Below are 16,598 nucleotides of genomic sequence, written 5' to 3' on the forward strand. Positions count from 1 at the left end.
TGGAGCGGAGCATTGCTCTTCACAGTGTCAAGAACAATTTTCTCCTTGAGTGATCTTTTCCAAAAGATATCCCCGAGTTGTTCTTTTTCATTTTTATTAGAATTTAAGTATCACACTTGGGCCAAATGTCTATGTTCTAGGATGTAACCTTTAGGTGTCATTGTGAAAAGATAAACAGAAGTGAAACTCTCACACACCTGATTAAATGCTTTCAAGACAGAGATTTGTAGGAAGACATGAATATGAATATTTATGTGCATGCTACACAACCCACGGAGCTGATTATACAAAACAATGTGCTAAAATTCCTTATTAGTTTTATGATACTATCTCTTGTAACTATATGATATTATTTCTATTAACTATTTGAAAGTATATTGATTAACTATAAAATTGGACTGGTAGTTCTTAGTGCTGTTTCTGAACATCCCCAGTGCTGGGACAGCATCTTATCAATAACAAGGCTCTGAAATCCATGTGGCTTCTATACCAGGTGGACAGCAAAATCTCTGAAGGAAGTCATGGATCTGAAATGGTGACCAAGGTGTCCCCATGGCCAACACACTCAGCAATAGTTGAGAGTTACTGCTCCGTGGTGGGAACTGAAAAAAGACCAGCATCCTTTAAGTGTGAACACTTAAAGTCCATATTGCCACTTACCTTTACATGACTTCTAAAGCACCTGTAACTGTGAGCACTATTTCTTCCTCTGAAATGCTTTTGCCCTCAGTTTTTGAATGGGTTCAGTAAAAAATAGCCCACAAAAATATGCTTTTAGTTGTTAATTGGAGATAAGTTTTGGGTAAGATACATCCTTCTACCAAAATAGCAACTTGTGTGAAACTCTATATTAGGATATACACGTTTGAGCTAAGTTGTTTATTCTTTTATGTTTTGTAATTCTTTTTTGTTATCAATTTACTTTATTGTTATTATAGCGGTGATGTACAGATGGGTTACATTTACTTGAGTCAGGTAATGAGTACATTTCCTTTGTTACAGTGTCTTGTGTTCCCTCACTCTCTCCCAATCCCTCCCTCCCATCTCCACCCATGAGTTGTATAGTTCACGTTCATCAGTGTTCAGTGAGCTCCACTGCTGTACTTTTTCACCCTTTTTCCCTGGAGTTCTGTACCCTCCCCATAACACTTCCAAAGAGGTACACTTGAATACACCATACATAAGGTAAAGAAGACAGTATCATCAAGAACTAAAAATTTAAAAAGCAAGAAAAAAAGAGGTCTTTTGTTTCCATATCTTGGAGTTCATTTCAATATATGTATTGTTTTATATAAATATAAAGAGGCACTTAGGCATTGAGCCTTTGTGTTTCTCTCCTAAGAGTATCTTCTTTTGGTCTCCCCATGTGTGAATATGTAGAATCCTGTCTAATTGATCATATCCTATATATTTTAGATCTAATTTCCACATATCAGAGAGAACACGTGCCATTTGTCTCTTAGCTTGGCTTACCTCACTTAACATGATTTGTTCTAGTTCCATCCATTTCCTTGCAAATGACATTGTTTTATTCTTTCTAATGGCTGTGTAAAATTCCGTTGTGTATGGGTACTACATTTTTTGTTTTGTAATTCTTTAGAAATTTTTGTTAATCCTTACAAGATATTAATCCTTAAATCCAGATATTAATCCTAACTCCAGATATTTTATCCTACCAGATATTAATCCTAAATCCTGTAAATCTTTACCAGATATTAGTTATATATATACATACATATATATCCTTACTAGATAAAAATTCTTACCAAATGTTAATCTTAAGTGGTTAATCTAACAATGTCCCAAAGAAATGGGTCAGTGTTAGTGTTGGAAAGGGGGATAGTAAGTCCAAAAGATGGAGCATATGAACTGGGAACCATTGACTCATGCCTATAATCCTAGCTACTCAGGAGGCTGAGATCTGAGAATCATGGTTCAAAGCCAGCCCAGGCAGGAAAGTATATGAGACTCTTATCTCCAATTAATCCCCTCAAATCCAGAAGTAAAGCTGTGTCTCAAGCAGTAGAACACTCTCCTTGAGAATAAAAGCTCAGGGATAGCACCAGGCCCTGAGTTCAAGCCCCAGGATTGGTGTGCATGTGGTCTCTCTCTCTCTCTCTCTCTCTCTCTCTTTCTCTCTCTCTCTCTCTCTCTCTCTCTCTCTCTCTCTCTCTCTCTCTCTCACACACACACACACACACACACACAGGTGGTATTTATGTTGCAGTGTTGCAGGATACATTTCCCTGGGTTGATTTATTAATATGTAGCCTACTTCACTTTTCCTGGCACAGCTGAGTGATCTGAGTGGTTCACATGAAAGAAGCACTTGAAGAACTAGCTCCTGGAAATCTACACTATGGCACAATTTATTATTGGCTCTGGGTTCAAATGAAAAATGCCTAGTTTGTATAATGACTCACTCTTGATGTCTCCTACTCCTAAATTCCAAGGTGGTCAACTAACCGTTGGATCTGTAAACCATGGATGATAGCAGTTGGGAGACAATTCTCCATGACTATTTTTATCTTTCTTCATGACCTAGGATTTCCTTGGAAACTAGAAATAATGTGTCTCTTAAGTTGGAAAGATTTAGAAATGGACCCGCTTGGAGCCATTTGCCTCCATTCAAAGTGGCACAGCTCCAGTCTTCTCTACCTTCTCCTATAAAGGAGATTAACGTCACAGGATTTTTTTCTTTTCTCTTTGTGGAGGGGAGGATGGGCAGATATGCCAGGAGGGTGTGGAAGTGTCAGATCTCCTAGTTTCAGGTTTCTTTTTTAGCATCTGTAACCCTGCTATGTGTGGCAGTGACATCTGGACTTCATTCTATCTCCCAGTGGGGATTATGCTCCAGGGATTGGTGTTCCAGTTGCTCTAGCTGTTTTTGCTGTGAGCAATAAATTACTGACTTGTTAATCCAGAAAGCTGCTTACCTCCTGTCAGATGAAGCATGAGAAGATCTCAGACCCTTCCGTTTCTGACCTAATCCATACTGGATGGAGTTGCTCTGAGTATGAAATTAGATCACAGAAGCTGAATTCAATGGAGATTGCTCTCCTCTTTCACTGTGACAAACGAATAGTAGCTAACAATTATTGGGTTTTATTATAGGGCAGATGTCATGTTATTGTTCATGCATTCTCATTTAATTCTCAGAATATTAGGAAGCAAGAAAACTATTACTTGGAGGTGGTTTAGTGTGTGTGTGTGTGTGTGTGTGTGTGTGTGTGTGTGTGTGTGTGTGTGTGGACACTAAAAATAGGAGAGTTTAAGTAGCATGTTCCAAGTCACAAGACTTAGCACTGACAAAACAAGAATTCAACTCAAACTCTTAAGGAGGCAGAATTCAAGGCTGAAACCTTTTTCTATAAGTTTGTAGAACATAACCTTATAGACAGAGATCATAAAAGATCCATGCTAGCCATTTGATGCCACTTTATTTAATAATTTATTTTTTCTTGTACATATGGGGATTCTTTACCTAGAGTCTAATCTGTAGTTAATGGGGGTATAAATCCATCAGAGCTGCCATCTGCCAGCCACTCTCCCACAGTATGACATTAACATGGTAATAGCCAATTCAGAATAGAGTCTGTTAAAAAAAATTCTCTAGGGTCTTTGCAAAGCTAGCAGCACTCCTGACCAACTGTGTGCCCTTGAAAAGTGAACTTATTCCAATAAAATATTAAAGTGAACTTATTCCAATAAAATGTTATCATAAACAGGCACCCTAACAGCTAGTAGAAAGGAGTTAGAATGTCCTCAATACAAAGAAGTGACAAAAGTTTCAGCTAATAAATGTGCTAATTTCTAGGATCTGATCATTATACATTGTACACAGGTATTGAAATATCACACAGTACCATATAAATATATATAATCATTTATGTGACAATTAAAAAGAAAGATTTAAATGCAGAAACATTGTTTTTAAAAAATGAGTGAGAATTGTGCGAGAGAGGAATAAGGGAAAATTCATGAAAGAAAAAGAGAGAGGAGTGCAGAAAAAGATGGTAGAGAGGGAGGGAGGAAATGGATAGAGTCAAATAACAAAGCCACGGAAAGTTTGCATCAATTATGGATTTGGGGGAAAGGGGCCAGGGGATAGTGAATTAGAACTACATAATGCACGGAGAATGTGCTTCCTGGAGCAGTTCTAAATCAAAGATCCTATAGAAGGCCCAGAATCTGTAAGTCTACTTTTAGTGCCAGAAAATGTCTTATAAAAGCTTGCAGAAAGGCCTAGAACATCTTTTTTAGAATCACATTTACCCTTAAGAAATCAGAAAGGTGTTTTCTATAGCACCAGGAAGGATTTCAGTAGATTCTTCATTTTCCAGATTCTTCTTCTGTCAAATAACATCCAATCTGAAGAGAAATGTTAGGGAGAGAGAGAGAGAGCTATTAAAGGAAGGAAAGCAGGTGGAAGTTCTTTAGAAATAGCCAAAGCAAAGGAAAACAATATCATGAGTAACAGTTATAGGGAACTGAAAGCTTTAGAGAGTCAAGGTTAAAACTGTACTACCTTGATGTGTTAGTCACCTTTTGGTTATTATAACAAATAATTGAGACAAACCAATTTACAAAGAGGAACATTCCAGCTCACAGTTCAGAGTTTTCAGAGCATGACTCATTGCTCTGGGCCATTGGTGGTTCTGTATGTAATGGCAGAAGTGGGTGGTGGAGGAAGCATATTTGGTTCATAGCCAGAAATTGAGAGAGAAGAAAGGGGCCTAATAATCTTCAAGGGCGCAGTCCCCAATGGCTGCAACACCTCCTACTATGACCCATCTTCTAAAGGTTCTACCACCTTCCCATTGTGCCAGGGACTGTGGATCAAGTCTTTAACATACGGGCCTTTGGGAGCTAGCACATGGGAAAGGAAGTAGCTGCATTTTCAGTGTTGTTTGCATTTTCACACTGCCCTAAAGGCCAGAAACATTAGGCAGCTGCTGACCCCAATTATCTCTCTGTTTCCTATAAGTTATGAGGAAATTAGCTCTGTTGAATAGCACATCTGAAGAGTGGGGGGTTGTTTATGTTTCTCTTTCCTTAGAAAGCAAAGCAATATAAATTCAAGCAATCCTTAACCCAGCAAGCCTTCACAAATGGTAATACTTTCCAATAATGCTATAGCGTAACAGTTTCAAATCATGGAAACATAATATTCAAAGTGGTTTCTTTCTCTCCTTTCTCCATCCTTTACCCTATACCTATATCCTTCTTCTACAAAATAAGCATTAAAGATATTTTAAGCATGTTTCAGTACGTGTCATTTCTGGGGACAGACATAGGGACCATTTAATCAGTCCAATATGCAGTTCTAACATGAAACAAGAATTAAATCTACACCTCCATTTTTATAGACTTATTTGGGGGCGGTTTTAGATTCATAATGGAAATTGAGCAGAAAGTACAGAGATTTTCTGTGCACCCCCTGCTAACACCCACAGCCTCCCACACTATCAATATTCCTCGCCAGAGTTGAATACTAATTGCAACAGATGAGCCTATGACACATCTATCATCCAAAGCCTGAAGTTTACTAGAAGGATCCACTATTGGGTTTGGATGAATGGATAATGACCAGACAAACAAAACTGAATTTGTTGCTAGGATAGCTGTTCTTAAGAAATGTTAAAGGATGTACTTAAGCAGAAGAAAAATGATACCAGATGGAAATTCAGATGTACACAAAAGAATAAATAGGACAGGATGTGGTAAATACTTAAGAAATACAAAATATCCTTTTTTACTTAAAAAATATTTCCGTAACAGACAATTGATTGCTTACAGCAATAAAAATAGTCCAGCACATTGCAAAGGAATCCCATTCACAGAAGTTGTTTATCAACAGCGCAAGGACAGGAGGGGCGTCAGGAAATTTCCTGTTTCAGTGGTGGTCCATTTAAGTAAGACAGGGTAGAGAAGGAAAAAGAACCAAGCAAAGGGGATACAAGTAGACAATAAATGGAAATTTCATGGATTTTTAAACTCGATCATAGTTATGACTCCATTAGTTGAGATGTTCTAAATATACCAAAAAAAGGCATATCTTATCAGATCACATAAGAAATGCACAGTAATAGTCACCAGTGGCTCACTCCCATAATCCTAGTTACACAGGAAGCTAAGATCTAAGGATCACAGTTCAAAGGCAGCCTGGGTACAAAAGTCCATGAGACTTATCTCTGATTAACCACTGAAAATCCAGAAGTGAATCTGTGGCTCAAGTGGTAGAATAGTAGCCTTGAGCAAAAAGTTCAGGGACAGGTCCCAGGACTGGTGTGCATGGGCATGCGCGTGTATGCGCGTGCGCCCCCCCCCCCCCCAATAATGAACAGTAAATGTAAAGATAGAGACCTTTAGCATGAATGGTGAAAAGTTGCCATATGGAATGTGAAATAAATGTATAAAAACCAAGGAAAGATATTTGAGTTCAAGCAGTTGAGGAAGACTTACTGTCCAATATATGTTAAAAGATAACATATAAATTTTTAAAAGTAAACAACCCAATAGAAATAAAAGAATTACAAAGATTGATCAATGGCTTTTTACAGAAAACCCAACATCTTCCTATTTCAATTTCTCCAGTCCTGGGATTTCAGAAGTGTACCACCACATCCAGCTTGTTTCAGAAATACTTCTCTCATATTTAGACACTTACCCCAGACTCATATTTAGACATGGCCCCAGACTCTTGAGGGTTTGTCTTCTGATTTTTCAAGTTTGTAATCATGTAAAAAGAATATGCATTCAGTAGAAATCATTCAGATTTTGCTCTTTTTTTCCAGGCTAGTGATATACAGTCCAATGCTCGTTGTCAATGCTGGGCAGGTCCAGGTAGCTACAGCTCTACACAGCCACAAGAGAGGTAACTGTAGTCTATTGTGTTCCTGGCTATACAGTTAGGTAGCTTAAGTGAATTAAATGCTTTTATGACTTACAATACTTTCAGCTTACAGTGGGTTTATGGAATATACAACCCATCATAAGTGGAGGAACATCTATGTAGAATGAATATGTATAAAAATTGACAAAAGGGAGACTTAGCAGGATGATAAAGCTGCTTCGAAGAACATTTGAGGAAGAGAGATTTAGGTACACAGTCAGCAGAAGAATCATGGAAAGTATTTGCAAAGTTAGATTCAAACTGATTGTGTCCCATAGGGTAATAAAACCATAACATGTAGGGTCACTTCTGCTCACAATAAATAATTTTCATCTTTGCTGAACAAAATGTGCAAGTTAACAAATAATTTTCCGGAGCCTGGGTCTTAGTCAATAGTACATAGTGAATCAAATTAAATTACATTTTCCTGAAGAAGTTAATGTTCCAGTATGAAATTTAAAGGACATGAAGAAGTTCATAAGTACTTTTCTTAACAATTATGTCTATATTTCTTGTTAAAAATGTGAAATAAACCGATTTATTTAAATGCAAGTGATTAAAATCTATGAGCAAGAGGCCAGGCACAGTGGCACATACCTGTAATCTCAGCTCTACTGTGGAAGTGGAGACAATCTCAACTAATAATCTAGGCATAGTGACTCACATCTGTCAGTTCAACTACTTAAACCCTAGCTGAAAAAATAACTACAGCACAAAGGCATGAGAATATGACTCAAATGGTAGAGCACCTACCTGCCTCACCAGTGCGAGGCCCCGAGTTCAAACCCTAGCACCACACAAAATATGTGAACAAGAAATGATAAATACAAATTCTAGGGCAAGATTTACTTCTACAGTAGTGGTTCTTCAGGTGGGGTGATTTTGGCCTTTCTGGACATTTGGCAATACCTAGAGACACTTCATTTTCCTGTCTGGGGCGATGTTATCAGCATCTTGTGGGTAGAAGGAAGAGATGCTGATGGACATTCTACAATGCACAAGAGAGCCCCCTGGCAAAGAATTATTGGCTTCCCAATATTACTACTGCACAGACCAAGAAACCCTGAGAAAGGAAGTGGATTTAGGCTACAGCTCATAGGAAACATGGTAATGGCGATACTCTTGGTTTTTAAAAAATCTATTCCGTGGGGCTGGGAAGTTGGCTCAGTGGTAGAGCGCTTGGCTTGCATGCCTGAGGCCCTGGGTTCGGTTCCTCAGCACCACATAAGCAAAAAGAAAAAAAAAGCTGGAAGTGGCGCTGTGGCTCAAGTGGTAGAGCACTAGCCTTGAGCTGAAGAGCTGAGGGACATCGCTCAGGCCCAGAGTTCAGGACCCACAACCGGACCCCAAAAAAATAAATAAATAAAATAAATAATAAATCTATTCCTTTAGCATCTTTAAAATGAAGAATTATCTTTAGTTAGTTGTACAAAGGGGAGTCAGCTCAGTATGTCCATTTGTGAGTATAATATAATGCATCTTGATCAGTGTCGCCTTTCCACCATTCTCTCCCAACCCCACCCATCCTCTCCATTTCTCATGTATAGTAATTTTTAAAAAAAAATTTTGTCATTATAAAAGTGACATACAGAGGGGTTACAGTTACATAAGCCAAGTAAAGACTACATTTGGGGGGAACAACGTCACCCCTTCCCTCACTCCCAGTTTACATTGAGTATTATGATTGTATTTGTCCATCCTTCCTCTCCATATTAATCTACTTTTCTCTCCCTTTGACCTCACTCCTGTCTGACATAACATGTTTCAGCTTCTTGGTATTTTTGTTTGGTTAAGTTGTAAGTTATTTGGTGTTCTTAGATTGACTCCGTCAGTGATGCAAATTCAGGAATGTATTTTATAGCCATTTTATAAGTATATGAAGCATACGTATTCTGTGTCTATTTATTAATAATGTGACAAAAGGCATTCAATGAACAGAACTTGGCGGTCATTAGACATGGGAAGCTGGTGATGAAGTGCTCTGAGCAACTGGATAAATGGTGGCTCCATTTCACAACACATTTTCTTTTTCCTACCAGAAGGTCTGCTCAGAACACATATCTAGACTCTAAGCATTTCCTTGAACTGGAAAAGAGCTCTAGAGAATTCATAGTGTTTTGCTGATGACCCCTGGATGCAACATACACTTGTGAACTATGACAAAACGATTGAGTTTTTGTAAACCAATGTTGTTTTAAATTCTTCTGACCATGAGTCATTGTTTCACCTTCTCTCGGGGACAGGGAGGAGAGGAAACGCAGCCGTGAGACTGGGACCTTTTAGCAGGGGAAATCTCTAGCAGGCAGAAGGCTTCGGAGTGTCATAGCACAGGTGCCCCATTCGCTGGTTTCAGAGCTGTCCCAGAGCTCCCTGGCAGCAGGGAGACTCCCAGCATCCCAGCAGGTGAAAGCAATTCACTGTTAAACCCAAAGCCCAGGCCAATCAGATTCTCCAGGGGGTGGGCCCAGGGCATCGCCAGCTTATTCTGAACTCCCACACAAGTTCGTGGTTACTCTGGGCTTTCAATGAATGAAATCAAGTTTCCATGATTAAAACCAAATGCTGTACTCGATGCCACAGTTGTAGAGAGAGGTAGTTCTGCTGTGTGTATCTTACACCAAAATGAACTGGAGGAGACAGAATGAGAGATGCAGTTTAGTGACTTTTTTTTTACTCCTTTTGGATTAGGCTCTGATGTCGCCCTTAACTATGTAGTTGAATTTTCACACGTGAAAGCAATATTTTTCATGCAGCAGATGGGGGCTTTCCTAAGAGGGTATTTGCACTTTATTTTGTCTTTCATATGTCTAAAAATTATACATAAAAACCCCAAATGTGAGCAATTCACCGAAAACTCTGCCAACCCTGTGTATTTTCAAGCAGCCAACTAGGAGGCAGTGGGGAGTATTCAAGTCTTAAAAGTGTGTAATGACCCCTATCACAGAAACTTGAAATGCTGTCCAATCTCGGAGAACCCACATTTTCTTGGGAGTAAAACCTGCCCAGGGCTAGTTTTGTGCACGAAAGGATGCCATGCTGTGAGCTCAAAGGTTGAGCCAAAACACCACCACCACCAGCAGCAGCAGCAGCAGCACAAAAACAAAACAGCTCCACGGGAAGTGGAACTTGTCCAACTTTAAGTTCCATCTTGAACATCTGCCATTTTGAACCATATTTTACAATGGCATCCTTACCTGACTCAATTTCCTTGGTAGAGACAGCAGCTGTGGCCTTCATCTGGTCCGATTCTTCACTCAGACTTCAGCAGCTTTAAAACTCTCAATATACAAAAGATGAAAAAAGAGGGAAGGCTTCCTTTCAGAAGTAGTAATGATGCCTGGGAAAATTCTTGGGCCTCTACAGTGAGTTTGAAGGACAAAACTATAAGGGATGAAAGCTGGGTGTTAGGAGCATTCTGTCCCCCACACACTTCATTCTCCGTGTGATCTGCAGCTTCCTCCTCTCCAGTCTCCTATTTGTGAGATGTGAATTTTGACCCATAATCTCTGGAGTTCCTTCTGTCACTAGCACTATATGATTCCAACAGCTAATGAAGGTTTTTCACCTGCTAGGATTTCTTTCTCACTTCTCTTACAATTCCAGGTCCATCTAGCCCTGTAAAAATATATCTCTAAAGCTTACCATCTAGAAATTGTGCTAATAGCCCAATAACATGAAATGGCCCGAGACTCTGGGCACATTTTTCAGTGTGGGTGATTAGACCTCAAAGACGAAAAGTGGTGAAGAAATGAAGGAAAATGGAGTTCCTCCCACTTGCTTTAAAGATCAGTCAACATATGAAGAAAATGGCAGATGAGTAGGACATATCTTTCCCAGACTTATTGTCTGCTGAGAAAGACAAGACTGAGCTTGTACTTGAGGCTAGATACACAGCACAGCAAGACCTCTGACATTGGAGGCTAGAGCATTCTCTGTGGTGGCACCATCTGTGTCTTACAGGACATTGAACAACATCTCTGGCTTCCCTCCACTCACGAGGTGCCAGTACCATGCTTTGGGCATCCATAGATGACATCAGAATGATTGAATTGTGATCCTGATCATTTTCACTGATCAAAAGAACAAGCAATTTTTCATTGGGGATGAATTCATTGCTTTACAGGTGAATGTCTTGGAGCACCCTGGTCTATAATGCAGCCACTGGATTCACAAAGACGCAGGCAACAAATGCCCTTGTGAAAATAAGAAGGATCTGTTTCCATACCACCTATCACAGTGACTGGGCAGTGATTCCAGATCTCAATTATCCCTCCAGAAAATAAAATGCCCACACCTTCCTGTAGCTATTTTGGTGTATGTCTCTAGTCTCTCATCCCTCAATGAAATGGTCAGCCAATTTGCAGAAAGTCACTGTTCTTGCAGGTTTTTTTTTTTTTTTGTTTTTTGTTTTTTTTTGTCGGTTGTGGGGCCTGAACTCTGGGCCTGGGTGCTGTTCCTCAGCTCTTCAGCTCAAGGTGAGCACTCTAACACTTGAGCCACAGCGCCACTTCTGGCTTTTTCTGCTTATGTGGTACTGAGGAATCGAACCCAGGGCCTCGTGCATGCAAGGCAAGCTCTCTACCACTGAGCCACTTTCCCAGCCCCTTGCAGTTCTTATTTCCAGAACCCTGTCATTCCCACAGCATGAATTAGGCCCAGCACTGGCCTTTCTTTTAGCACATTCCTTTGGATACACTCGAGGCAGAACAGTGTATTCAAAGACTTGAATTCCTAACTTGGTGAGCAAATAGAAACCATTTTCTTAAAGTTTAAGAAAAGTGAGTCACTTTTCTTTTCTTTTCTTCTTTCTTTCTTGAAGGTTACACCTTTCTAAATGGCTTGGCCAGATGCCCTTTAAATTAATAGCATACCCAGAAAAGCCTTTCCATGGAAGAAAAATTTCATCACCCTCAAATGTGACTAGTTTCCTTTTTTCTCAAGTATGCATAACTGAATTTGTAAAGAGTCCATTTAAGAGGTGCAGGGAGGAGTGGGGTGGTTCGTGGATTCCACCTTGGCATGGCTCAAAGCTGACATTCTAGACGGGTCTTCTTCCTGCTGAGCTGGCTTTGGAAAAGTGAGGTTGGACACACAGTGTAACTTGCATTCCTCGCCATCCCCCCCCCCCCTCCATCCCCGTGTTATGGCCTCCAGTTGATTCAGGATGGATGCATTTACTTTCTGCTCAAGTTTCTTTAGTCTCATTTTGGGCCATCCAATTGTACTTGTCTCTTCCAGCTAATCTTTGAGGTAAACACCTGGTGTTTTATTTGAAGAGCTAGAACCTGAGCCCTCTTAATCAGCCTGCACATTTGGACTTCGCAGCTGGAAAGCATGTTCACTCATGTTGCATTTTTACCATACAGGAAATCCTCTGGGGATGCTGGGTACATGTGGTACCTTTGAAGTACCACAAGCAATTTTCTCTTTCCTACTTTTCTTCTGTGTTTTGTTACATTATTTTAATTGATGTATTTTGTCTGATGTGCTGTATTAGGAGAGTTTGAAGGATGATGTGTTTAGCATACAATGTCTATTATGATTAACTTTCTTTACAGAAACCCGATGCTACCATTCTGAGTCTGTTGAGTAACCCTGGCCCTGTGTTGCAAAGATTTAAAACAATGTTTTGCATAGGGGCAGAAACAATTCTCAGACCCCATCTCTTCTGTTCCTGCTCCAAAGCTGGAAATGTATAACTCAAATTTGTTTCATATTTAAAAATTCTAATAGTTATAGCATGTATTTTCTTCCCTTATTGAGTCCTTTGTGTCTAGTCAAGCGTTCGTTAGATGATGGAAATTTCTGTATGTATTCATATACCAATGTATATGTATTCATATGCCAATGTATATGTTTGGGGGTAGACACAGACCCTTTATTAGTTAGTGGTAGAAGGACTCCATAGTACTGACAAAATTGACGTAATTAGCATATGTTTTATTTCACTTATTTATTTTTTGTTTGTTGTAGGATTTGAACTCAGGGTCTAAGCACTGTCCTTGTGCTTTATTTTGCTCAAGGCTAGTGCTCTACCTTTTTGAGCCACAGACCCATTTCCAGGTTTTTTTTGGGGGGGGGGTTGGTGGCTAATTGGAGTTGAGTCTCATGGACTTTTCTGCCTGGGCTAGCTTCAAATAGGAGTCCTCAGATCTGAGCCTCCTGAGTAGCTAGGATTAAGGCATGAGCCACCAGCACCAGACTAGCATGTGATTTAAATCCAGGAAAGGTAAACACAAATACCAATGCCACAAATCCTCATTTTTATGTTGGCTTAAAATTATTTAATGGTAATTCCTTGAGATAAACACACTGGTAATCTCTCATCCCTAATCCAAAGGCAGGGTTCCCTTTGCCTTGCTACTTGCTTCAGAGAAGAAAAAAATAAGAAACTCTTAGTCCTTTTTCATTAATATTTACAATCAACCAGTCCACAATGCCCCTGGAAGGGATCTTAGAACAAAGACACAGCACTTATTTTAAACCTCCATATCTTAATCTAACACAGTACAGCAGAGGCCTTGAACTTTCATTATTTGGAGGTACTGGGACTTGAACTTAGGACCTTCCCACTTGTTATGCAGATATTCAACCACTGGAGCCATGCTTCTAGTCTGTTTAGAACATTCACATCAAACAAGAAGTTTTGTTTTGCTTTGTTCTGTTTTCTTGCAGTGCTAGGGATTGAACACAGGACCTTGCACATGCTAAGCAAATATTCTACCACTGAGTGACATCCTCAACTCAACTACTTTGGAAATACTCCGAATTCACTGATGTGAATAAAAACTTTGTGTTTTCTGGCCATGTTGAGCCTTTCTATGGGAAATTCTAAGAGTTGCTGTTTTTCACACAAGTGAATGATTTCCATTTATTTTTAAAAAATCCCACCTTCTTTTTTCCACTTAACATTTAAATTGTACTGAAATGAACCTAGAAAGATATATCTCTTGATAAAAAAAACCAAATAATGATTTTATAATGATTTTCTCTCTGCTTAAGTGGTCAGGGAATCTCTGACCTTTGAAAAGGTGGAATCATTTTAGCTGTGTTAAACAAAACACAAGGAAAAGGTTCACTAAGCCAATTTACGTTTCATTTTATCTCAAGCATGTCAGAATTGATTCATCCAATGCAGACTGCAGTGAGGTAGAGTCAGAGAGCTGCTGAAATTGGAACAAATCAGTGTTTTCAGCCGGAATAGTATACCAACTCCATGAAGAAATCACGTATTTTCAGCACAACGAATGAAATTCTGGAATTTGCTGTCATAGGTAAAAATGCAATACAGTTTGCACATAGCACAAGAGACTAGAATTCACATGATGAATGGACATGGATAGTTCATGTTCACTGAGCTCAAAATTAGTCACTTTCCAGTTTGTATTGGAAGAATAGGTGCAACTGACTCCAGCTTTTAGAGTTTGAAGGTCTACAAACTTAAGGGAGCAAGCTTAAAAGACATTTGATTTTAGCTGTCACCAGTGGCTCACACCTGTCATCCTAGCTACTCAGGAGATTGAGATCATAGGATCCCAACTTAAAAGCATACTGAAGATACAAATCCCAGAGACTCTCATCTACATTTTAACAAACAAAAAGCCAGAAGTGAAGCCATAACTCAAGTTGTAGAAAGCCAACTATGTGGAACAATGGAAGGGACAGTGCCCAGGCCTTGAGTTCTATCCCCAGTACTGGAATGTACATACAAAACACACATTTGATTTACAACTGAAAGTCCTCTACTTTGTTATTTACAGTAAAATCTAGGCCCCTCCCCCCTTGGAGATTAATTAGCTATTTGGTGCTAAACTAGAGTGAACTATTTAGGGAGCATTGTGGTTTGGATATGGGTTGAAATTTGATTACCAATGCAGTGATGTTAGGAGGTGTGGCTTTTAAGAGGGAGTAATGTCTTTATCACATGACAGATTGGTTCTCTCTGGAATTAAAATCAGTATATCCTGAGAGGAAGTGGTTATAAAGAGTTGGTGGGCTGGGCAAGTGGCTCAGTGGTAGAGCACTTGTCTTGCATGCATGAGGCCCTGGGTTTGATTCCTCAGCACCACATAAGCAGAAAAAGCCAGAAGTGGTGCTGTGGCTCAAGTGGTAGAGCGCTAGCCTTGAGCTGAAGAGCTGAGGGACAGTGCCCAAGCCCAGATTCAAGGTCTTGCAAAGCGACAAAAGTCAGTCAAAAAAAGTGTGAGTTCCCTTGCTGCCTTGTCTCTTTTGCATTGTGTCTACTTCCGCCTCCTGCAATGAGAGCAGCAACAACCCCTGCATAGATTTTTAGGTTTACAGCTTTGAGAATTATGAGCCAAAATGAACCTCTTTTCTTTATAAATGACTCTTTTTTTGTGTGTTTGTGCAGGTTCTGGAGGTGAACTCAAGGCCTCATTCCCATTTGGCTTTATCACTCACTGTTGGCACTCTACCACCACTTGAGCCACATCTCCACTTCTGGCTTTTTGCTGGTTAATTGGAGATAAGAATTATTAGCTACCTTTGAACTGCGATGCTCAGATCTCAGCCTCCTGAGTAGCTAGGATTACAGGTGTGAGCCACCAGTGACTGGCTTACTCAGTCTTTTATAGCAACAGAAAACAGAGTAAGACAGAAGCCCTTCTTAGCAGCCCAGAAGTAATCATCTGTTGGGCCTCAGTGGCCTTCCATGCTTCCTGGGCCCACTGCCCTTCTGCTGAGTTTCCAGGAAGCAGGACCGTTTCATGGACATTTGTGACTATAATTGGCCATAATAGTTGGCTTCAGGTCTGAGTGTGTGCAGGTACTCTCATAGGAGCAGAAAAAGCAATCGACTGCACTCACAGTTGCTGCTGGGGAGAAGAAATGCCGGAAGGAAGCCAGTGGAGCGGTGTGTTTCATGTTGCCCCTAGCTATGGTTCTGTTGCCCCTGTTCTTCTGCTGTCTGCCCTGCATTGACCCCGATAGCATGCTCAGTGTGCTATCACTGAGCACCACAAAGGGTCCAACTTAATGTATTCCAAGTGGGTTGAGGCTTTCTTAGAGCAGTTTGTCTCTGCCCAAAACTTTGGAAAGGGAAATTCTTTTGTTTTCTTAAAGAGATGCAAATCTATTCTTGATTTCACCAAGAACAATTTGATTTTTTCAATGACTTTAACAAAGCATTTAGTTTATTAGAAATGATTATTAAATAACTGAAAGAGATTAGCTTTTTATTCTTACCTTTAGTCTTGTTCAATAACCAACATATTAGTCAAAATATAGCCAAATTCTCTTATCTCCTTCTTTTAGGGGGATTTGGAATTAAGGATAGGCCCATTTCTGCAGGGGTGTAATGGAGAAAATGCAGGAAATAATTGGTTCCATTCATTTTTAATTTCCTTATAATACCATGAGGAATTAATTCATATTCAAACAGAACTGAACAAAGCTTTGGTGAAAGCCACTGTGATTCACAGTCTTCTTTTCTTTAGAACGAGGCAATCTTTTGGAAGTGGTGGGTAGAGTTTTTCCATAGAAAGTGTCTTCATCAGAATCTCATATACCACACTCAGCAGTCTCTAAGGGGAAAGGCTATCATCTCAGAGCTGACATATTTTGTCTTATGAGCACAACCCATACAAACATGTGTTGAAATGTGATGGCTCAGTACTTTATATCCATGGTCCTCCATCATAGTTTTGTGTATCAAAAATCATTTCTGATATACAGGATGCATTAT

The sequence above is a fragment of the Dipodomys spectabilis genome, unplaced genomic scaffold, assembly GCF_019054845.1.
Source record: "Dipodomys spectabilis isolate Male_0828 unplaced genomic scaffold, ASM1905484v1 ptg000061l, whole genome shotgun sequence".
NCBI lineage: Eukaryota > Metazoa > Chordata > Mammalia > Rodentia > Heteromyidae > Dipodomys > Dipodomys spectabilis.